Below are 24232 nucleotides of genomic sequence, written 5' to 3' on the forward strand. Positions count from 1 at the left end.
TATAATAGAACATTGTGTAAACTCTACTGTCACCCTTTCACTCACTCACTCGTAGTTCATCTTGAACAGACTCTATTGTCACCCTCTCATACACTCACTCCCAGTTGACTGTGAATAGAGGGGATAACCCTGAAATACAATATTGGAAGAACATGAATAGGCAAACATGTCTTTCTTCATTTATTCCACTGTGACTGAAAGCAAGTTCTAGCCCAAGAAAGTGTACTGATTTTCCCATCAAATTACTCAATATTCACATGAATTCTTTTATAGTAAAATAAATAACTATTGATATAAAAAAAATCAATAGTTCCCTTCTTCTAAAATAATCCTTAAACAAATCCAGCCTCTCTTTCATCATTCCATGTATTACAGCTGGCAGTATTTGTCAAACACCATTACATTTGGTGTGGTAACATTTTAGTGTGGGAGTTAGTTATGACAGCTCTCTGTTTAAGAGAATATTTTTGCTGCAGTGCGGTGTTTGTTATGAGTATATGGTTAATCTAATCAGCTGCTGGAGAGCTATGCTTGTGTTTTCATGTATCTGGAATGTAATGACCTTGTTGTGTGCCACTTAGTGATGTACCCTTTCCAGGTAGGACTGCCAGATTAAAACTTCAAAATAAGGGATGGGGAAAAGTGGCAACACTTATTCTGGGCAGTTTAATAAAACCATTATGATCTCCCCACAAAAAGACCAATCCTTAATCAGTACCCTATATATTAAGGGACATTTAGTACTACCAAAAAAATAGTGATGCCACCTAGGGTTGCCAGCTCTCTTGAGGCTCCGACCCTATGAGGGGGCAGAGCCTGGGAACTAGAGGCTGAGCCTAATTAAGTAGGAGCAGAGGTCCCAACTCCCAGCCCACAAACCTCTTGGCTACCAGTAGCAGCTGGCTGGCAAATGCCTGGAGAGTGGTCCCAGTAAGAAGGCCCGGATTGTCTTCAAGGGCGGGAAGCATTTTAAGGCTTCTTCTCCTGTAGTGTGCAGCTTTTTCTCCATGATTTTGATAAAGGGCTCACTGTGGCCAAACTGACTTTTTCTCATCAGTTGGTAATACTAGTACTATTGCAAATCTGTAGTGGCACTGAGAAACAAGATATAATTTATAGTTTATAGACTGAAATACAGGATTGGCCCACCCTATACATCCAAATATAGTACTTGAATATTCTCTATCTCCAAATACAGGATTGGACCATTCACAACATAAACTTTAGGAATGCAAACAGCAATCTAAAGTTAAGTTCCATATCCTCAAGGACACAGAACCATCTGCACATGAATTGAATCTGTGCATCAGTGCATCAGGGTTCAGGCTCTACCTTCAATCCTTGCCACCTGTCTCTTCTTCCTCCTGGCTCTCTTCAGTCCTTCATGGGGCTCTCTTCCCTTGTTCCTTCAGAAAAGAAGCAACCTTATTTGTGGAAGGGAAATTATTCTTTCGGTTCTTTCTAGAATGCAGCTGGGAATGCAAAGTAGAAGTGCTTGGGCTGGTAATGGTTCAACACAGAGAGCTGTAGAAGTGCTCACAAAAATGGAGCAGTACTGGAGCCTTGTGCAAATGGAATGGATGTGTAACCTGCTAGAAATAACTTGATTGTGAACGTGATGCAAATGAGGTAGTTCTAAATGTGGAATAGCAAATATCTATGTGCTCATCAGATAAAATTGGATAACCACAATTTTGGATGGTTAGGAGGCAATGGTAAACCCCTCCTGTGGGGTTTTACCGAAAGGGGGGTTTACCCCCTCCTGCGGGGGTTTATCAAAAGAAAGGACTCTGTGGGTGCCAGGAGTCAAAATCGACTTGACGGCACACTTTACCTTTATTTACTAAATTACTTGAAAAATATAGTAATAGAATAAAACACTGCTTCAGAGCATGCAAACCCTGAGACAGGAGCAGTGAATGAAACCTACCTAGGAGTCTGCAATGGAAAATAATTAACATCTACACATGATACAGGATCAGCTTTTCCTGGATTGTACATAATGCTTCAAATTGCAGCTGTAAAATTGTACATTTGATTGCTCCCCTATGAAAAGACTCAGTGCACATTAAAAAAACAACAACCAACACTAGTGTGCCAGAAGAAATGTTCTGGGTTAGCCGCCTTCTCTGCATGCTAATTTTCTATGTGCAAAGAGATAGTATCAGTTTTTGGTGAGGGTTTGTGTTTGTTTTTTGGTGGCGGGGGAGGGGAACATTCAGTCATGTGATTTCCCCCCCCTGGAGTCAAAGTAGTACAGTCCAGAAAGAACTGGACCACATAATTTTGTTGCACGTGCTGGTCAGCTGTTATTTTCTCTTGAAGGAAACTCAACTTTGTCCACTTCTAGAAATGTTGTCTGACTACATGAGCTGTAAAAGAATCTGGCAACTCTGTATTCCATGCAGCATCAGAATGAGAAGTCTGTTTCCTGATAGGAATATTTTGCCTGGCCATGATATCCCAGGATGGACCTATCCCAAAGGCTTAGATTCCATTCCAACAGCTCCCTTAGCACTGGAAAAGTTCATACCCAGACAATGTGGCTCAGTCCCATGTCTAATTGAAACTGTCCGAGATCAGTTGTTTACATTTCCTTTTGAATAAGGGAGCATGTGTCACAAGACATGTCTCCCCCCAACTCCCCGCCCCGAGCTGGAGAGAGAAAGAGAGAAAGAGGAAGAAGAAAACGTTAAGAGGAACAAATCTTTCAAGATGCTGACATTTAGCAGAATCGCTTTAGTTAGCAATGGTAGGATGCTAAAATGTTTGTCAAGATTGTGCATGGACATGGATTATATTTTCCATATTAATAACCATGCCCCCCCCCGCTTATTTTGAAAGGTACACCATGGAAGGAACACTCTTTTGTTGTTTTTAAAGCAGCTGTTTTAAATAACGGCTATTTCAAGGGTATGTGCTCAGGTCGTGACATCACATCCGTTCGGCTGCAGCTGCAGATGACAGTTCTGTGACACTGAAAAAACAGAGAAACTCACATGGGGAATCTTGAAAGAAACACATTCCTCCCATCACAGCATTAATAAAACAAAAATACATCGGAATTTTCAGAAATAGAAAACTTCCCAATTCTAGCTTTGGACTTTGTGCTATTAGAATTGAAAGATTTGTTTGATATTAGCATTTGCCTTTGAAAAGCACCACATAATTTCACCATCTGCTAGCGAGCAAAAAGAACCCCTTGTGTTGGAGATGGCTCTGTGGTAACAGATTTTTTTGGGTCCTATTTTTATATGCTTTCTTAAGCAATTTTCCTCTCAGCAGGCACAGGCCCTTTCTCCATTAAAATGAGTATTCCATTGTTAGCTTTCAAAAGTTCTATAAACACCAATAGCTGCATGTAAGAATACTGACAACCATCTATCATATAGGAACTTACCACAATATATATGTAACCACTTATCAAGCTGGTCATGTGGGTGGGTACAGATGACCATTATCTCAAACATTCTTTCACATATTTGTGTGGCAATATCCTCCTTACTATTCTACAGCAGAATACAGAAAACTAGGCTACTCTAGAGCAAGAGCACTCCTACCAAGTGATGAAGACAATTTCCCCACACTGGATCACAAATTCAGGGGTATACTACAATTCCCATCACCTGGCAGAATGTTACATTCAGCTGACTAATTAGTTACATATATACCATGGTTTGCTACCCTTGCTAACTGTATTTGCCCATTAAGACTGATAATTGGTATAAAATGTATTTCTGTTGGTATATTACTCACATGATGACTGCAAAAATGGACAGTAATTACTCTGGAGATTGCTGGAAGTGTAAGAGCCATGCGAGGACATTTTATCATATGTGGTGGACATGTAGCAAAGCCAAACAATTCTGGAAAAAAAATTCACCATAAGATGCAAGAAGTTTTAAACATACATTTCCTTATTCCCCAGAGGGTGTTGTGTGTTTTTTTTGGGGGGGGGGCCTAAATATGACTAAATCCTGTATTACTACCAAGTATACGGAGCTGTCTTTGTATATGATTACTGCAGCCAGGATCTTATATGCTGTTAATTGGAGACAACAAATAATCCCAACTGTAGATGAGTGGTTATTAAAGCTATGGGAATATGCCTCAATGACTAAGGTTACTGCTTACTTAGGGAATACTTCAGATGAAACATTTGTTTCAGTTTGGGAACCTTTCATAATTTACAATTTAGCACAAGGTCAACACCCTGATCCAAGATTTGGTTTTTTTTTCTAGAATAGATGGCCAATTAAAGTGTTATCTCTGCTTTTTTAACCATTATTGGCAAGGGTGGTTGTGTGTGTGTTTGGAGGGTTGAGAACAGAGGGCTGTTGAATTCCCGATTGATGTATGTAATTATGAGAAGTTCAAGAGATGTTAACTGTAAAGTTACTTTTATCTTTCTTCTTTTTCTATTTTCCTTTCCTATTTCTGTTATCTTGTTGGAAAAATAATAAAAAGATATTAATAATTTTAAAAAGACTGATATCAGGATGAGGTGCCTTCTTCTGTCATAGTATGACAGAAATAGAAGATGTTGCATCTGGTGATTCTCATCTGGCATGAAGCTGCAGAGGGCTAATTCATATGCTTGCCTCTTAAGAAGGTGCCACATGGAAAGAAGTCTCTCAGTGATTGTAGTGGCTGTTGGTGGGGGTGTGCTCATTTTTTTCTTTTGTGTTTCATTGTGTATTTATTAGCATCACATTCATTTCAAGTGTTATCCAATTGGTTTTTGTTATTCCAATTCATTTTTTGGTTCCCATTGATTTCAATGAGAGGTTTGGCTGCCTGTCAGCTGCCTGTAACTTCTCTGTCTTCTATCCAATGAGCATGAAATTTTCAAGCAGTCTACAACCCCCTGAAAGGAACAGACATGCCAACTTTCAGATAAAGAGCCCCATTTTTTTGGCAATTAAAAAAAGGTGCATCAGTTTAACTGTTCTTTCTTCTCCCTCCTCCCTACAACCTTTCGGTGACCCGTACATAGTGTACACAGACTGTTCCAAGCCTCCTGTAAAAATGAATGAAAATGGAATAAAACGTGAATAGATTTTCTTTTGAAACCCATTTGTTTTAATTTCCATTTGTTTCCATTACAAAGGAATAAAATGAATGGAACTTATTTGTTCCATTCCATTTTTAAAACAAATGCACACCCTTAGCTATCAGTTCCCAAAATGGTTACAAGCAGCCACAGTCAAATGTACCCTTTTGTGACCTCTCCTTGTCCCTTACTCCAGGGAAGGGGAGAGTCACTGCTACTGTTGTACTCCATGGCAGCACATCATCAGATCTTACTGTGTTTTTGCCAGAAGGAACAAAAAAATCCTTGTCCTGGCTCTTTTCTTTCTGGCATTGGCTACTCTTGTCTGCAGTGGGGGGACAGGGGAAAGTAGCCAATGCCAGAAAGAACAAGGAAGGAAAAGAGCCAGCACAGACATTTCCTTTTTCACTCTGGCAAACAAAACTAAACCAAAGCAGTGAGGTGCTGCACTGCTCTGAGGAAGAGTGAATGGTAAAAATGGTTTCTTTCTTGCTCAGATTGTTCATTTCCCTGCCCATTTTCTTTCTCCCTGTGTGGAAGACAAACTGGCAATTTTGTCTTCCCGCATTAGAAGGTGGAACTGAGTTATAAATGCTATTGTGCATGGCAGTGAGAAAGATCCATAGTGGGGAAAGTGTGGAGCCACATTCTGCTTGGTAGTTCTATAGCCCCCATAGCATTACAGCCGCGGCCATCTGTGAACAGTCATATAGTAATGAAACTGACAAAATGTGGGAGGGGTGGGGAATATTCCATTTTTTGTCTTTAATTGTGACTCTCCCAAACACACATACAAATATAATCCAAATTTACTACACACAAGATGTGTGTGATTCATGAGTACTAGAGGAGAAAGCTTTCACTCTAACTCATTACTAATCCATCTAATGAGATATCATCGCATTTGACATTACATCATTGTTCACTGACTTATGCATTAAAATGTTAATGTGGACTGTAGGCACCAGCTGTTGTTCAGAACAAACCAGCCAGAAATGGAAGAGATCCTGGATCTTAGTTTGCCCTAATTAGTGGAGTTCTGGGAGGGGAAAAGGCAAAGGAATGAGAGAGATAATTAAAAGAAGAACCAACACTGATCTTTAAATTGTTCGGAGCCATGATTATATTCAACAGTCCCAAATGTTGGCAAATCTTATGCCTTCACTAGTGACATTCTGATATCCATAAATGTAAATTACTTTGACCAGTGCTGCTCTCTAGCTAAAACCTCAGATGCCAAAAACAATCCCTTATCACAATATTTGTTAGTCTCCTAGCTGCTGCATTGATTCACAGCTGTAAAACAAAGATTCTGGGAGAATTAAGTCAAATTCTCACTTCAAGGAATATCTTGCTCTGGCAAGGCAGTAAGAGAGGCCGAATCTATCTTCAATATGCAGATCTCTATTTCAAGGGGGATAAATTTTTCATCAAAACTCCTTTTGAAAAGTGGTAGAAAACTAATAACAATAAAGTGAAACTCCTTTTGAAAAGTCAATTTAAAAAGTCAATGTGAAAAGTCAATTTTATGTTGGAAATGATTGCTATCAGTTTAAACTATTGCTCTCCATTTAAATGATTGGTGCTCTTTCCCCTCCATAGTGTTCCAGGTTCTTTGGCAGCACTGCGATATCTCATGTTCTTGCAAGCATGCACTCTGAGAGTGCACTGTCTTTCAAGATGTGTTTATTCCCCCTTTAATGCTATTGAATGCATGCTCTAAACATGCATGAGCCTGCACAGATTTTCGATGTTGGGCAACAAAAGGCTGCAGCAATAGCTACTTCCAATTTATAAAACTTTTGAGAGAAGGAACTCAAAAAATAAAAATAAAAGAGCTCAGGTTTTTTTAATTAACTCCTGTGGATTAAGACAGATTATACATATGATAGTACTTGATTACAAAAAGTGACCGTTATCCATGTTCAGATTAGACTGCAATATGGCCAAATTCAGACATCACACAGAACCTGAGGTAAAACCACTTCAAGTTGGCCCCAGGTGATAGGTGAATCATTAGAACCGAAGTTGCAGGACCCAATTGCAGTTCCAATTCCTCTGCCTAATGGGCAGATCCTGAAAAGTGATGCAGTCTGGATAACCGAATCCGGTTCACATATGCTGGGCTGTACCATCCGGGACTCGCAAATACTGGATGAACCCTCTGTTGGAAGTAAAGTACACTTAGCAAACCAAGAGTCCAGAGGCTGAAGAGCGTCATCTGGTTTGTGCAAGCTGCCCAAATTAGAGTTAAGGGTAGGAAGTTTCTCATACTCTTAAACTCAATTGGCTGTTGTGGCTTTACTTCCTGGGTTGGAGGAAAACCACACAGCCAGTTCAGCCGCATTTGCAGTCTCTCAGACTACAGATCATGATTGTGTGGGAATGCACAGGGAGACTCAGAAGGAAACTGTGGGGTACATCTGAATCCGCCTTATTTGTTATATGTGGTACTGAATGTGAATACCTGTGGAAAACCAAAGTTAGCCCAAAATACAGCTGCTATATACTGTAGTAACTGGTCAAATGGAATGTATATTAGGGATGTGCACAAAACCAGCTTGGCCTGTTTGGTCTGAATTAGAACCAGCTTTGAGCCCGGGTGGATAGGTCCAGTTTTGCTCAAAAACCACCTCTCTGGGTTTGGTTCAAACTCAAACCCAATTTAAATTGGTTCTAAAAGGATATATCTATATCTATCTATCTATCTATAGTATAATGGGGACTTGAACTGGCCCATTATTCCCTATGCATAGCACCTCCCCAGGAATTTTTTGGTTTCTAGCCTCTTAACAGTGTGTCTCTTTATGAGTAGATGTGTGTGTGTATGAGAAAAGTTCTTCATAGGGGTTCACTGAGAGAACTCATACAGCAGGAAGTCCAAACACAAATTGGATTCAACTCTGCCAGGCAGACTCTCGCCAGCAAAGCAGCCAGAAGCTCTCAGCTCAAGCCAAGGAAGATTGAAGCAAGAGTGATTTTACTAGGCCAGAGGCTTGCCTTTAAATAGGATTTGAAACTCCCTCTTTTTGGAGACCCCACCTTTGCCCTCTCCCCTGGCCAATAAGATGACAGTTCTCAAGGACTGGCATCACTGCAGAGCCTTCCAGAGAGCCAGACCCATCTGGCCAATCAGGGAAGCATGAACTCAGCAAATGATATCAAGCAAAACGTCACACAAAATTGAGGATAGGACCTAAAATGGACTCTTGAGCCTTTTGACCAGTTTGTACTGGTTTGAATCAAACCATGCTCAATTAGTTCAAACTTGGACCAGCACTGCCAATACAATGCCCAGTTTGGTTTGAGTTCGAACCTTTGAACCAAACCAGTTCAAACTCGAACCTGTTTGCACACCCCTAATGTCTATCACCAGTCCCTAAACAACTGCACTAACTGCCGGTTTGTTTCTGGACACAATTCAACGTGTTGGTATTTACATTTAAATCCCTAAATGACATATATGAAAGCCTGCCTTTTTGCAAATGAGCCCACCTGAATACTAAGATAATCATCAGAAGCTCTTTTCTAGGTCCACCAAAGAAAGTTGGTCTTTTAAGCTGTGGTGCTCCACATATGAAAGGCCATCCTCAGGGAGGCTTGCTTAGCACAGAATTTGATGACTTGTCAGCACCAAGTGAAAACCTTTTTATTTGCCCAGGTCTTTCAACATGAAACGTAAGCTGATTATATTGTTGCTGAGGATGTTGTTATTCATTTGGCTGGTTGTTCTATCAATTGTCTTATTGCTTCTGTTGTTTTAATATGTTTGTAAATTAGATATATATTTTAATTCAATTTTGTTTGAGTTTTATTGTATTATGTTTCTAATTATTGTTGTGAGCAGTCCTGGCAGTTGCTAAACTGAAGGGCAGCACACAAATGGCTTAAATAAATCCATTATGCAAATGTCATATACATGGTTTACCAAAATCTCTTGGGCATACACAAAAAGAATCCCTCCTCAGCAGAATATTGAAGACAAGAATCATTCAAATGAGCACACCCACATAATGCTTGGGAAAATTTAAGGCAGAATTATGTTCATAACCACTAGCTCTGCTCATCCTCTTGTTTCAGAATGGAGGGACTTACTTCCTTTCAGATAATAAACTGAACCTTCACAAAGGAGCAGATTTGCATAAGCTTTTGGTTCTGTTTTCAATGCTTCCAAAAGCAACCCACGTCTTAACGGTGACTCGAATTGGGTTTCTCGGTGAATCACTTATAAAGGAAATTCAGCTTTTGAAGTAATGACTCGAAGCCTCCTACTTCATTTTTGTGTGTGTTTTCTTTTCAGAAGTTTATCATATGTATTTTTCTTTTGCTTTACTGAAAGGAGCCAATACTCTGTATTTCATTTTGTGACCAATAGTACTGTTACTGTTATGGCATGTAACATGGAACAGATTTCTAGTTACGTCTGCATGATGAATTTAAAATGTTGCAGCATTATTCCTGCATAGTCAGGATGTGGGTACAAAGAGGAAATGTGGAGGATGAAACTGAGTTTGCGTCTGAATGAGTCTATATTGTCAGTACTGTACTAAATATTATCCACCCAGCGGGGGTGGGGGAACAGTGTTAGACAACACAGCTTCATTTGCTGCTCTGAATCGTACAAACAACAACATTTGAAGTTACAAGATGATTTATTTGTTCATCCAGGAAGAACCCTTTTAAAACAATGGGCTGGGTCAGATGATACATTTGCCTGACCAGACCACCTAATAGGATAAAGACATGGATGCACATCATATATGCAGCATGAGGATGGTTCTTCTGAACTGCTCCTCTACACATGGTCCAAATATGACCTTAAAGCAGGGGTGGGCAAATGTGGCCCTTCAGCTCTCCCCAGTAAAATATGGCTGGGAATGATGGACAACGGCGGCATCAGCTCCAACAACACATGGAGGCCCAAGTTTGCCCACCTCTGCCTTAAAGCCATATTTGGATCACATATCAACAGGCAGTCTGATGAACTGCACAAACAGACACACAGACACATTCATGTCTTTATCAGATAGTGTGGGCTGGTTAGGCAAAGAATAATCCAAACCGACCCAAAACTTCAGACCAAAGCCTAATCATATGTAATTGCCAGTACATCGTAACTGTTAGATACTGCTCATAATGACACTCTTGTAGGCTAATGAGTGTTTAGTCTCTGGATTAATGTGTTCAAACATTGTGTGAGGTCTCAGAGTACATTTATATCATCTTCCATACAACATGCTACTTCCTGTCAGACAATGACAGAGGTCAAAAGGCTAACTTTTACGTTTGCTTCCAAGAATGAGTAGTGCAGTACGTGGTACTGCAGGCAGTGAGAAAGCAGGAAATAAAATAATGAGCAGTAGTAAGGGGAGAGGGGAAGAGGCCATTTACATTGGATCATTTCACTCTTAGGGCAGCTTATACATAAGCATTTTGGCAGTATGTGGGAGTCACCATTGAGTGCCCAGCCAAACAGCACTCAGGGGGAGGCATAATTCAGTAGAATTTGTGCTTCCACATGGGGGCTACACACATAATCAGCATTATTTGCATAGTTGCAGCAGTCCTTGTTCAGGCCACTGCACTGATACAAATTGCAGTGTCTATGTGCTTAGCCATCACATTGAGATGTGGGTTCTCACAAATGGTACCTTCTATACAAGTGCTGACAACCTTGGAGGCTGACAGTAGCTCTATATGCTCCAAATACATTTGTGTAGAGGTTGCCATAAACATGAACCATCTTCAGGCCATTGAAAACAATAAAGGGACCCTCTGTGCTCCAACCATTATACCAGCTAATTAATACTCTCAATTTCCTCATAAATCATAGGGCTGCTTGCCATCAAAACCACAGAAAAAGGCCCCTAGCAGCATTCCAATTAACAGCCTGAGTCATGAGTTAATTCCAAACCTCAACTGGGTGATCAGCAGCGTAGCTTTCTATGTCTACGGGCAAATTTCCCCAGAGTGTTTTGGATATCATGAGTTTCCAGGGGCAGACTATATGGGAGTATAGTTCCAGTTCTTCATGCTATGTCAACTACAGTAGGAGCTGTCACACAAATAATGGAGATTGTCAGAGGAACGTCTGATCTGTGTTTGCCTCTGGTCCTTGTCTCAAGTTCTCTAGCTGCAGAATCTAGGAATAATCACACCTTTATGTTGAACTGTGTTTTGTGTGGCTGGGGAATATTGTAGCTCAACCCAAATCACTTGTTTGAATCAAAAAGTCATCTCTAGGAGGGAGAATGCCCTTGGTTTCTTGGCTTATCTGAGTGTCCGTTCATTAGGAGGGGGGAAATACGTTCCAATCTCCATGCTCCAAAGCTTTGTCTATTCTAGTGCTCTCTGTGCATGTTCTTGGGCTGTGACTCTCTTACTCCATTTTTATTTGCACTAATGACCTGGGGGCACTTAAGAAAAACCTGGCCGGAATGACTATTTTCCTTTCTTTGAATCAGAGGAATGCACTCAGGCAGAGGCTTCCCTGTTATTAGCAAAAGTAGTACAACAATTGCAGACAGCCAAGATTTAGTCGGGGGGTGCACTGGGGTGCAATGGAATAGGTGGGCATGGCAGCAAAGGAGACAGGTGAGGCACCAGAGGCAATGAGGAAATATTGCCCTACTGCTGGCACTCCGATAATCTGTTGCTTGAGTGGACTGCCTCACTTTGTCTAATGGAAGGACTGCCCCAATAGATGTGCTACTTTATGTATAGTGTTTTATGAAATGAGGACATAGTAAGTTTTTTACATTTTTTGCCAGAGGTTTCAGGTATAACTGGACCATTGTTGATATGTTATTGTTAAGACGGGATTAATTTTTGATAGAGATGCCTTTGAATTTTAGAACACAGGGACATAAGAACCCTGCTGGATCAGCCAAAGCTCCATCTGGTCCAACATCCTGTTTTACCCACTGGCCAACTATTTGCCTGTGGGAAGTCCAGAAGTGAGACATGCAGGCAAATAGCCTTCTCCTGCAATTGCTTCCCAGCATCTTAAAAGTAAAACTTTGAGATGAATTTGATAATTCCTTGTTGGAAGAAACATATGAAGAATTTGAGGGAAACCAAAAGATTGCAAACTTTCTCAGGGGAACTGTGCACATCCCTAAGTGTGTGTGTGTGTGTGTGTGTGTGTGTGTGTGTGATAAGGTTGCTTGAGTGTCACTGACTGACTGACTCTCCCACTCACTCACTGATATGAAACTCCCAGACCAAACCACAAATGATAGAAACATGTAGTTTTCACAGATGATCTTGTTTCGACTGAAAAAAATCTGAAACTCCAGAAAAATTCATTAATGTCCCAGAGAATGTGGAGAATCTCTCCCAAGACCCCACTGACCTTGGGGAATGAGACCTCAAAGAGCTAGAAAAAGAATAGAGTCACAGTGAGATAAGATATTCATATGCTTGGAAACTACAAACCCTGACTGACTCACTGACAGCTTTCTCACGATCAGTGAGAAGGACTACTGGGCAGGTGGTGGGGAAGGATGCTGAAACTTACTTCCCCACAGACAACCGCTTCGCTGTTGTTGAGCACACAATGGAGCATCGCATGCCCAGACAATCCTCTGCTGTCCCAGGCAACATGGAGGGTGAGGGGCCGGGACACCTCATCCCGGCCCCTGGAACTCCCATAATGCACCATGTATGTGTGTGGTACATTGGGATGATCCCTCTGGCAAGCAGCCAGCTCAGGCAGATGATCAAGGGAATGGGGCTATGGGACCTCTCACTCCCTTAACCTCATTTAAAAGGCAGGCTCCAGACGTGGGTTCACCGCTGAGGTGCTTCTTGGAGTTCTGGGGCTACTGACAGTTCTTAGGACCAGCCAAGACTGGGCTAGGGATCAGGGCCGGACTGGGGGCACTGAGAGGGTGGTGGAATATATGTGGGGAGGGGGCAGGTTTTAAGCAGAATGGGGAATTAAGGGTGGGAGTTGAGGTGCAGGGGTGGGGCAGGGCACACCAGGTGGGGTGGGGTTCAGCAGGTGGGGTGGGGCAGGTGGGGCACACCGGGAATATGCCCTGTTGCCCTAAGGGCAGTCTGAGCCTACTTCTCACGACCAATCGGAAGGAGAGGAGGTGGGGCTCTCCGGACAGGGAGAGGGGGAAAGGGGAGCCGGGCAGCTGGCACAGGGAGAGCCCAGCGAGCGCAGGAGGGTGCACCAGGCGAGGGTGCACCAGGAAAATGCCTTGCTGCTCGGTGAGCCAGTCCGAGCCTGCTAGGGATGTGCACAAAACTGGTTTTTGTGATTCAGTTCTATTTAGAACCAAATTCAAACTGGTTCCACTGGTTAGATTAGAACTGACCCATGGTTTGGTTCAAATTATTAGAACTCCCTAGAACCAGTTCTAAAAAGTTCTCCATAGGAGATAATGGAAATAGGAAATATAGGAACATAGGAAGCTGCCATATACTGAGTAAGACCATGCGTCTATCTAGCTCAGTATTGTCTTCACAGACTGTCAGCCGCTTCTCCAAGGTTGCAGGCAGGAATCTCTCTCAGCCGTATCTTGGAGAAGCCAGGGAGGGAACTTGGAACCTTCTGCTCTTTCCAGAGTGGCTCCATCCCCTGAGGGGAATAGCTTACAGTGCTCACACTTCTAGTCTTCCTTTCATATGCAACCAGGATAGGCCCTGCTTAGCTAAGGGGGTAAGTCATGCTTGCTACCACAAGACCAGCTCTCCTCTCCAAAAGGGTCCGAACCGGGCCATTATTCCCTATAGGTAGCACCCAGGGGAGCCAAAGTGGGTTGTGTGGTAGGCCCCCCATGGGTGCCAACTACTACCAAAGCCCCAAAGCAATTGGTCAAGGGAGTGATTTTTTAATTTTAATTTATGATTTTTAAAAGATTTTGTAAGTTTTATTATTTCTCCCATAGAGAATAATGGGGATTAGATTCTTTGATGTCACATAGATGCTGCATAATAAATCCCTATGTAGAATCTATGTGTCATCAGATAATCCAACACTATTGACATAGATTCTACATGGGGATTCATTAGAAAAGGGGGTAAAAATTGGGGGGAAATGGGCCAGAGGCCTGAAGCCAGGCTAGCTGGCTGGGCAACAAGCAGGAGGGAGGATTAGGGCCTCACCATACACTCACTCACTCACTCACTCAACACTTTTTTTAAAAAAGCACACTACAGCTAGCCAGGAAAATACTTAAATATCATTAAAAATACAGAGAGAGGACTGGATGGGAAAGCAGGAGTCAGTCAAACCTCCACCTGGAGGCCACCAGTCCAGACTGCAAGGCAAGGCAACCAAAGCAGCAGCAGCACCAGTAGCTCCTCAGTCTCTCTCAGGCAGCAGGGAGAGCAGCAGCAGACACGAGCAGCAGAGACAGAAAGCGGTTCCCAGCCACAAGGAGATCTTTAAATATATTATATATAACCCTCCTTGGAGCACTCCTCCTTGTCCTCCTCCCTAGCCAGTGGGGTGACAGGTGTCCCTGCGTGACACACTTTCAAAGCCACTCAAAGGGCCAGACACATCTGGCCAATCAAGGGATCTGTAGCACAGCCAATGACTCCAAGTGGCACCACTGTTACAGAATGAACAACAGTCTCTTTTTCTTTCAAAATGGAGACTCTAGCCACTCAAGCCTGTTAGAACCACCTCTATTAGAACTTGACTTGGTCCAGTTTGACCTAGAACCCTAGAACCAAAATAATTTTTTTATTATTATTATTTCTTGTTTACACAATCAGACAGGTGTTATTGACTGGTTTGTTTTATCCAGACATCAAGTCCTTCCCAAGGACCTGGGATGCCAGAATTTTATTGTCAATTGTTATAGATATCGTCACAGAATATAGGCTGTTCCCAGTAAAGCAGCTTTTTGTAATTGGCTGATGGTGATTTCTGTGGCCCCTATGGTGTTGAGGTGCTCTTCAAGGTCTTTTGGTACTGCACCCAGGGCGCCAGTTACCACTGAGATTATTTAGATCTTTTTCTGCCACAGCCTTTCAATTTCAATTTGTAGATCTTTGTATTTGGTGATTTTTTATATTTCTTTTTCTTCTGTTCTGCTATCCCCTGGGATTGCTATGTCGATTATTTTGAATTGTTTTTCTTTCTTCTCGACTACAGTTCTATCTGGTGTATTGTGTGGCAGATGTTTGTCTGTTTGTAGTCGGAAGTCCCATAATATTTTTACATCTTCATTTTCTTCAACTTTTTCAATTTTATGGTCCCACCAATGTTTGGCTACAGGTAGCTTGTCTTTTTTGCAGATGTTCCAGTGTATCATCCCTGCTACTTTGTCATGCCTTTGTTTGTAGTCTGTCTGTGCGATCTTTTTACAACAGCTGATTAGGTGGTCCACGGTTTCATCTGCTTCTTTACAAAGGCAGCACTTGCTGTTTGTGGTGGATTTTTCAACTTTTGCTCTTATTGCATTTGTTCTTAGTGCCTGTTCTTGTGCAGCCGGTATTAAACCCTCTGTTTCTTTCTTCGTTGCCATTCTTAAGCCATTGCCAGGTCTTGGTGATGTCTGATTTTCCACTTATATTGTGCAAATATTGACTCTTTTCTCCTCCTCTACTGTTTGATGGACTTGTAGCATTCCTCTTCCACCTGAGCTGCGAGGGAGGTATAGCCTATCGACATCACTGCGGGGGTGCAGATCATGACTGATGGTCATGATTTTCCTGGTCTTATGATCTAGCGTCTCTAGCTCTGCCTGGGTCCAGTCTATTATTCCTGCAGTGTATCTGATAACAGGTATAGCCCAGGTGTTTATGGCTTGTATGGTGTTCTCGCCATTGAGTTTGGACTTGAGGATTTTTCTAACTCTCCTGATGTATTCACTTCCATTTTTTCTTTTAACTTCAGTGTGTGCAATGTTATCAGCCTGGAGAATGCCCAAGTATTTGTAATGTTCTTTCTTTTCCAGGTTCTTGGTCTTGCTTCCATTGGGCAGTTCTATTCCTTCTGTTTTACTTATTTTCCCTCTGTTCATTATTAATGCAGCACACTTGTCTAGTCCAAACTCCATTGCTATATCGCTACTGAATATACGGACAGTGTTTAGAAGTGTTTCGATTTCTGACTGGGACTTTCCATACAACTTCAGATCGTCCATGTACAGCAGATGGTTGATTTTACTTGATGTTTTAGATGTTTGGTATCCGAGGCCTGTTTTGTTTAGTATTTGTGAAAGTGGGGTCATGGCGATTACAAACAACAGAGGGGATAGTGAGTCCCCTTGGAAAATGCCTCTTCTAATGCTAACCTGTCCAAGTGTCTCGCCATTGATTGTTAACTGTGTACTCCACATGCGCATTGCTTTTTTAATATATATCTGAATGTTTTTGCTGACACCAGTTGTTTCTAAACAGTTTAGTATCCATGTGTGAGGCAATGAATCGAAGGCTTTCTTGTAGTCAATCCATGCAACACTTAGATTGGTTTTTCTTCTCTTGCAATTTTCTAAAATCATTTTGTCAATCAGCAGCTGGTCTTTTGTGCCTCTGGTGTTCGGGCAATTTCCTTTCTGTTCAACTGGAAGCTGTTTGTTAGTTAATAAGTGTTGCATGATTTCATCTGCTATTATTCCAGTTAATAATTGGAACATGGTTGGCAGACAGGTTATCGGTCCATAATTACTTGGAACTGCACCTTTTGCTGGGTCTTTCATGATGAGATGAGTTTTCCCAGTTGTTAGCCATTGTTCAATATCACCTCCTTGCAAAATGTGATTGAACTGTTTTGATAGTTGTTTATGAAGGCTTGTTAGGTGTTTAAGCCAAAAGCCATGCAGTTCATCGTCGCCTGGCGCAGTCCAATTTTTAATTTTCTTTGCTCTTTCACTTATTAATTCTGGTGTTATTGTTAGATCTTGCATTTGTTGGTTACATTTTTCGACCTCTTTCATCCAGCCTACTTTTTTATGATAATCTATTGGATTGTCCCATAATTTCCCCCAGAATTGCACTGTTTCTTCTTTATTTGGTGTTTCTAGGTTTCTTGCAGTTTCTCCTTCTATGCTTTGGTAGAAACGTCTCTGATTCGACTGGAATTGGAGATTCTGCCTGTGTTGTGTAATTCTGGCTTCATATCTGCTAGTCTTCTTTGACACTGTTGTTATTTGCTGCTTTATTATTTCCAGGACTTCTCTAATTTTCCTTGAATCTAGGTGGTATTTTTGGATCAGATACTGTTTGGTGTTTTCATTCTTCAGCTTCTTGTCTTTCATATCTTTCAATTTACTAGCATCTGCTCTAAGCCTGGAGATTTTATTTTCTAATCTAATCTTCCATTTAGGTGATGTACTGCTTTCTTTTTTTACAGGACCACTGATCTTATATCCGAGCTCTTGTGTTGTTATTTTTGCTGCACTGTACATTAGTTGGTTTGTTTCTTGCAAATTATTGGTTGTTATTTCTTCAAGTGCAGCATTTATTTCTTTTAATGCCTGAGCAAGTTGTTTTTTGGCAACTGTTTTTAGAGCTGGAAGTCGAACCCTGGTGGTTGTTTGGTTCATGTGCTCAGTTATTTTTTGCTTTAGTTCTTGTTGCTTTTCTGTTAAACGGCATTTGGGTTTTTGAGGTGAAGGCAAAGGGGTGGTTGCCTGGTTTTGATTTTGAAACAGTTCAGTAACAGTGGCATCCTTGATTTCCAACACCTCCTCCACCTGCGCCTGAGCAACTTCTTCAATTGGTGGTAATTCTTCTTCCATATCTTGAGCCTGTGTTACTCTTTCCAGTTCTTCCAGCTCTACTCCTGTGAATACTTTATTTCTTATTATGTGTCTTCTCTGATCTGCTAGCCTTTGTTCTGTTCTTTCTGTATCTGGATGCTTCTCTTTCCAAATTTGGTACATTCTTTTTAAATAACCTCTTCTAGTTGGACTAGACTTGTAATAGCAGATCATTATTTCCTTGTTGGCATTTTTTGTTTATATTTTTTCAGTTAAGCGACGTTTCTTCCAGTAACTTTGCTGTCTTCAGCCCTGGTTGCTCAACTGAAGATCCTGAGTCCTGTTGCCCACTTGCCACCAGATGTCCAGGGACTATAGCACCTGGCGCGGTCCTTGTTGACCCGGGCGACGACCGATCTGGTATAGATTTATTAAAGTTATGTCTCACCATATTGTTGATGGGAGAGGCACTCTTTGTCTGGCTCCTCTGGTGAGACCTGTCCAGTATGGTTGGACCTCTGGCATAGCTCTCACCTTCCTCAGAGCACACAAGCCCCACAACCACGCCAGGGTAGTGCCTCACTGGGGGATCATGATGATGATGATGATGATTTTTACATTTATATCCCGCTCTTCCTCCAAGGAGCCCAGAGCGGTCTACTACATACTTTAATTTCTCTTTCACAACAACCCTGTGAAGTAGGCTAGGCTGAGAGAGAAGTGACTGGCCCTAAGTCACCCAGCTAGTTTTATGGCTGAATGGGGATTTGAACTCGGGTCTCCCCAGTCCTAGTCCAGCACTCTAACCACTGGTTAGAGTGGTTATTTAGAACTGGTTCACACATCCCTAGACTGGGCTTGGCTTTCTTAGTCTCGTCTTGGCTGTGTGTGAGAAGAGCCTCACTGCCTGCCATGAAACTCCCAGACCAAACCACAAAAGATAGAAGCATGCCGTTTTGCAGACTGGTTCCAGACTTTGGCCACACCACCATAAAAATCTAAAACAATGCAAAAATCCACTCTTCCATTTTGAAGAATCTTTCAATGCAAAAACCCCAAACCTCTTCCATTGTGAAGTATGGGGAATGAGTCATAGAGAACAAGACTAGCGTCACAGAGAGATAAACCATTCGTATGCTTGCAAACTCCAGGCCCCCTTTCTAGTCGTAGAGAGAGAGATAGGTGGAGGGGCGGGGAAGATGAGAGGTGATCTGTAAAGCAGCAAACAGGATCCCATACAGGTAATAGTTGGATCCCTGAAGGATGCTCTTAATCAATGAGAATAGTATAAATTTATTGCTGATTAACTGAACGGAAATATAATGGGCTTCTGTCTTCTGTTGCTCTGATGTTATAGGCAAGGAATAGTAGGTTCAGCAACAGGAATATTCAGCATTCTAGGATTGGCTGCTGCTAAGATGACAGGTGTTGTCCTCAAGGTTGAGATCTCCAGATAGATAGATAGATAGATAGATAATGAGGCTATTCATATAAGCATGCAAAACCGGGCCAAGGGAGCCCAGCCCAGTTTTGCACGCTCATGTGAACCACCGGGATCCCCCCCCCCCGATCCCGGTGGCTACATGGTAGAAAACCTGCTAAGTAGCCTCCCTCTAAAATGAGGTCAAGGGAGCGAGTGTTCCCTTAACCTCATTTTTTTGATCGTATATCTGGCACACTCGAGGGGATCTCAGTAATGCACCATGTACTTGAGTGGCACATTATTTGGGCTCCTGGGGTCAGGGCAACATGTGGTGACAAGTCCCGGCACCCCAACCCCCGGAGCTGCCAGGTGAGCCACAGGTGAGTCGCTACTCGTCTGGGCGGGCTATCCACCCGCTTGTCCAGGGACTCATCAGAGATCATCTGTGGGGAAGATAGGCTATACCCTCCTTCCCCGCAGACAGCCTACAAATGGATTTTTAAGAGGATTTATGGTGACTTACTCTTCAAACCCTGTTGAACTCCCTCGGACTTACTTCCATGTAAACAAGCATTAATAGCGCTGTTGTTCTGTCATCCTTTCCTACATAAGTGGTATAATATCCAGCCCCCACATTTCAGAGTCAGCTCTCATCTGCTAAGGATCTCTGAATAATTTCCATAGATGCTTTGAGTTTTCCAACTTGTATCCATAGGTAATTCATTCTCTTGACTTCTGTGAATGTTGCCGCTGGATTTCCTATGAAGTGAAATCCGAGGAGTATTTCGAGGATCTTGCTCAGGCCAAGCTTTTGCAGGACTTTTGAGGGAAGCTATTGCTGTTTACTATGTGATCACAATTTTGCTAACATTAGCTAAATTCCTTTCAGGGGTTGGTTTTTGTTTTTGTTTTAGTCCGTTTTTACTAATTTTTTCTAATGCATTTTGAACAGATGCATAACATGGTTCTACAAGTAATATTTTATGAATTGCAGATGTTCTTAAAAATGCACAGAGTGAAACTGATACCAATCTATGTGCAGAACACTGATGGTCAAGTGATGTGCTTCCAATCTAAATAGCATTTCCAGAGTGTGGGCATGCTACTTCAAGTATTTGTACCCTTGCACAAAATCACAAGACTACTGGTGCTTTGCTAGGAGGCTGCAGCAGTTTGGCACCACTCATGTTAGGTTGCACGACATGTGGACTACTATATTTATATGAACTCTCTTCTCCCCGCCTCTAACCCCACCAAAAACCCCCGAACAAAAACCCTTTACATTTCTCACAAAATACAAAGATATAATGAACATATATATGATCAAAGAGACATTCTGACCCTAACATTATGAGACAGCTATAAATATCACAAGCACAGAAAATGAATGCTGCCCGGTAAATTAGGGTATAAGTGCATACACTTACGTGTGGCCAGATGTGTATTTCTAAAAAGGCTGATGGACTAAGAGTGACTTAGGAAGACATGGGTCAGATTATACACTATTAAGCAATACCAAATGCCATAGAAGTTATTTGACTTGACCAAGCGTTTGGAGATCCAAGTCTGATAGGTAGATTTCTCCAGGAGAACCAGGTGCCATATACAAGTGTACCAGTTTTGTAGTTGGCATGGATCACAATCTCTCACTTTTGTGTGGCTTCTTTAAATTCAAGTTGTGTGGCTCCTTTTGACAAAGGCTCGTTATCAGGATAGGTTAAAATGAAATAGAGGATCATCTGTCTGTAGAAATGTTCATGAAAGTTATTCAGAAGAGCGTTTAAACATTTCCCCACACACCTGCAGCCTGAAGTGATAGAATCCAATAACAATTTTGTTTCTGCTGATGTCTAAACTAACCTTTTGTTGTCCTGAGGTACACTTAAATTAAAACAAAACAAAACAAAACAAAACTGGGGCACACTGGCCCCCCAACATGAATATATTCCCTCTCCCAGCAGTAAAGCTGCTGTGCATGATTTATTTATTTAATTCAAGTTATGCAGCACATCATTTGGGATACGCTCGTATAAACTGACCATGATACTGGCTTAAACACCGATATTTTGTGTTTATTAAGACTGTCTGTCTTTTTAAATTTTTATATTGCCCTTGAACCTTGGGCTCCAGCACAATGTACAAAAATAATGTAAAAATCACAATATTTATAAAAACAAAAGAAAATAAAGTATATTTTAAATAAACATTTAATACATATATTAAATAAAAGATATGTTAAGCAGAAGAGCAACCAATAAAAACCAATCTAGAGGCCAGTCAACAGTATGGGGGAAAAGGCTGGATAAAAGGGCAGTCTTTAGGCATCTGCAAAAGACCAGGAGAGAAGGGGCAGTAAAGATCTCCTCTGGGAGGGTGTACTACAATCTGATAATAAGCAATAACATTGGCTGCATTTGCACATAACGCAAAACCACAGTTGAAGGGACCAGAGATTCAGCAAGAAAGGACCAGAGGGCCAGTCATGTCCGATTATGTGCAACGGTGTTCCTGCACAGTGATGTACCCAAGGTTTCAATTTTCTGCCTCCAGTCTGAACCCTTGGCTTGTAATGAGTTTCATCGCCACAACCTGAGGTTTGATGCAGTCTCTGTTTTATCAGAATTCGGAACTGCAGGAAACCCCTGCAGTTTCCCTAGAACTTCCCTGGAACTGGAGCTGAGGGAGGAAGCTCCTCCCTCAACTCCAGCTGAGATTGGATGTGTGGGTTGGCCTTCATGGAAGAAGGAAGCCTGCACAGCCACTTCTCTCTCCTCTAGGCAGTCTCACTGACTGCAGAGAGGGAGCTCTCTATTATGTCTGAATTCAGACAGGAGACCAGGGGGAGAAGAACTGAGGTTTTATTGGACCAGCTGTTGCATGTTACATGTGAATGCGGCCATTACCTGTTGCGCGAGCCATTGCAAGTCAAGGAGTCTCTGAGAAATTTAGGTCACCAACAACCTGTTTGCATTCCTCAATAGCAAAATGCACATTGTCATTGTGTGTAGGGAGTGCCTGTGTTTTGCAGAGCGCACAGAGTTGCAGTTAATCCCTTGTCAGTGAAGGCTGGGCCCTCAGTTTTTTGGAACAGGTTTTGGTCATTCCCCAAGTTCAGAGCTTTATCCCCCCGCCCCAAATGAATAAGAGCCACTCACTTTGATGAGAGAAAGTAAAAGGGGTACCATTTAGCTGGGGGCTACACATGCCTCTTTGTGACCAAAGTATCTGGGAAGGGTTTAGGTTTTGCCACCTGTCAGCTGTTTCCTGGATTGCAGCTCATTGACTTTTCCCTATAGAAGTCAATGGGAACCAGAGGCATGGCTCCTAAAGAGGGCATGACGTCTCTCAATTACATGGACACAGTCTGTTTGCACTTTGCATTGGGCAAAAGCTTCTGTTCATTATTTCAAAATGTGTCTTATGTATAGCGTCTTGTTTATTTCTTTGGACTTGTCATTTTCCCCTGTCATTGGTGTTCCCTGGACTAAAATTTGCATACCATTCTGCTTCCCCTGGAATTTCTTGTCTGCAGATGTTGATTCCAGACAAAAATATACCTGCTGTGTGTGTATTTATTTTTACAGAGACACTTTCCCCTCCTGGAATTAATCCAGCAGGGAACATTATCCTAAATCAGTACATTCTCGGCTGTTGCTCATCCAAACTCCTGGTTTCAACTAGTGCTGGGAGCAGTTCATAATGAGACAATAATTTATGTTGGAGTTCCACAGTTCTGAATCATGCTGCATGCTCCAGTAGCATGAATCTTTTTTAAACTTTCTGTACTGTTACACAGCCTGAGCAGGACCTTTTTAAGACTCAGAGAGGCCTAGGGGCAGAATGTCCATGTGAGAGTCCCACTTTTCTCTGGCTGACATATTGCACAACATTACACACACAGTAAGAATGAGTGGATGGCATTGTGTACTTTGACTCACAAGCATGAGCTTTTGTAGAAATGTTGTCAGGTATGTATGGTTTTAGAAAGTAAAATTGGACACCCCAAGAAATCCAATATGGTGGCCAAAAATAAAGATGCAGCCATTCGTGCACATCCCTAGTGGGAAGGAATGGCTCCCTGCCAGCTTCCTTCCCTGCTTTCAGCTAGAGAAGACCACCTTCCTCTTTTCAGCCACCTGTTCTTGTCAGATGATGTCCTTGCCTTTTTTTGCTGGCTAAGAAAGAAGACTGGTATGCTCTTGCATGTTTGCCCATGCTCTTGCATGTTGGTCAAGGCCCTCCCATCCTGGTTCTGTAAATATTCAGATTGGTCAATCAAACATAGAGCCACGAAAGAGCCAAAAGTGGTGCAGTTCCTGACATCGGTGTTTTTCTGATGTGTCAGAGCTCAAGCGTGTATCAGTAACATGCTGCACAATTCCTAGATAATGGGGGGAGGGAGACATGAATGAACAGAAGGAACTCAAAGTTGCAGCAAAGCCTGCCATCTCAGTGCCTGGCACCCTAATGATGTATGCACACTAGGAGGGCCCGTGGGGATGGGCCAGAAACCCTTGTGCAATTTGGGTCCCAAGTTTCAATTGTGCTGTTGTGAAAGAAGGCAAATGCTTCTGGACTCTATTCATGCTCTGGAAGTGCTCTTTAAGTCAGTGACGTATTCTGTTTTTACAGAGCGCTTCCAGCGTGTGAGCAGCTTTCAGAAATGTTAGCCCTCTTGTTCAACAGTATGAGTGCAGGAGTACTGGGGGAAATGGGTAAGGGCTGCCAGCACAACCCCCAGACCCTCCTAAAACTTGCACTTCATTAGTCAAGATGTCAGCCAGTGTGTTTTACAAAATTTGAAAATTAAAAATGCAGCAATGGAAGATTTCTAAATAATTGGTTTCAGATTGGAAACAAGTCCAGGTAGTATGGAACTCCAACATCTGGGGAGCAATGCAGTTGAAGAGAATTTCAGCAGCATCCCTAATTGAGGCATCATTTATTTCATTGTCCCCCCGCCCCATCCATCCTTTTAATACAAAAGAAGACAAAAAACCTTTCCTGAAGCTGTTCTGACATAGGACTTCTACTCCATCTCAAAGAAAATATATTACGATAATGAGTGACTGATATAATTGTTGAGTC

The 24232-nt window shown here is 42.0% G+C and overlaps 2 long non-coding RNA genes across 2 annotated transcripts in view; one reads left to right on the forward strand and one right to left on the reverse strand.

The window, feature by feature from the left end:
* Positions 1–2393: 2393 nt before the first annotated feature.
* On the reverse strand, positions 2394–5347 carry LOC128329128 (uncharacterized). Its single transcript, XR_008309531.1, has 3 exons — positions 5217–5347; positions 3757–3866; positions 2394–2977 (listed from the first exon to the last, which is right to left on the reverse strand). It is a non-coding gene; the product is annotated as an uncharacterized LOC128329128 (long non-coding RNA).
* A 79-nt stretch (positions 5348–5426) lies between these two features.
* The window catches only part of LOC128332127 (uncharacterized), a 35848-nt gene continuing 17042 nt past the window's right edge, over positions 5427–24232 (forward strand). Inside the window, exons 1-2 of the long non-coding RNA XR_008310561.1 lie at positions 5427–5524; positions 8586–8731. This is a non-coding gene — a long non-coding RNA (uncharacterized LOC128332127). The remainder of the gene's footprint in view (positions 5525–8585; positions 8732–24232) is intronic.

This window comes from Hemicordylus capensis, chromosome 6 (assembly GCF_027244095.1).
Source record: "Hemicordylus capensis ecotype Gifberg chromosome 6, rHemCap1.1.pri, whole genome shotgun sequence".
Taxonomy (NCBI): Eukaryota; Metazoa; Chordata; class Lepidosauria; order Squamata; family Cordylidae; genus Hemicordylus; species Hemicordylus capensis.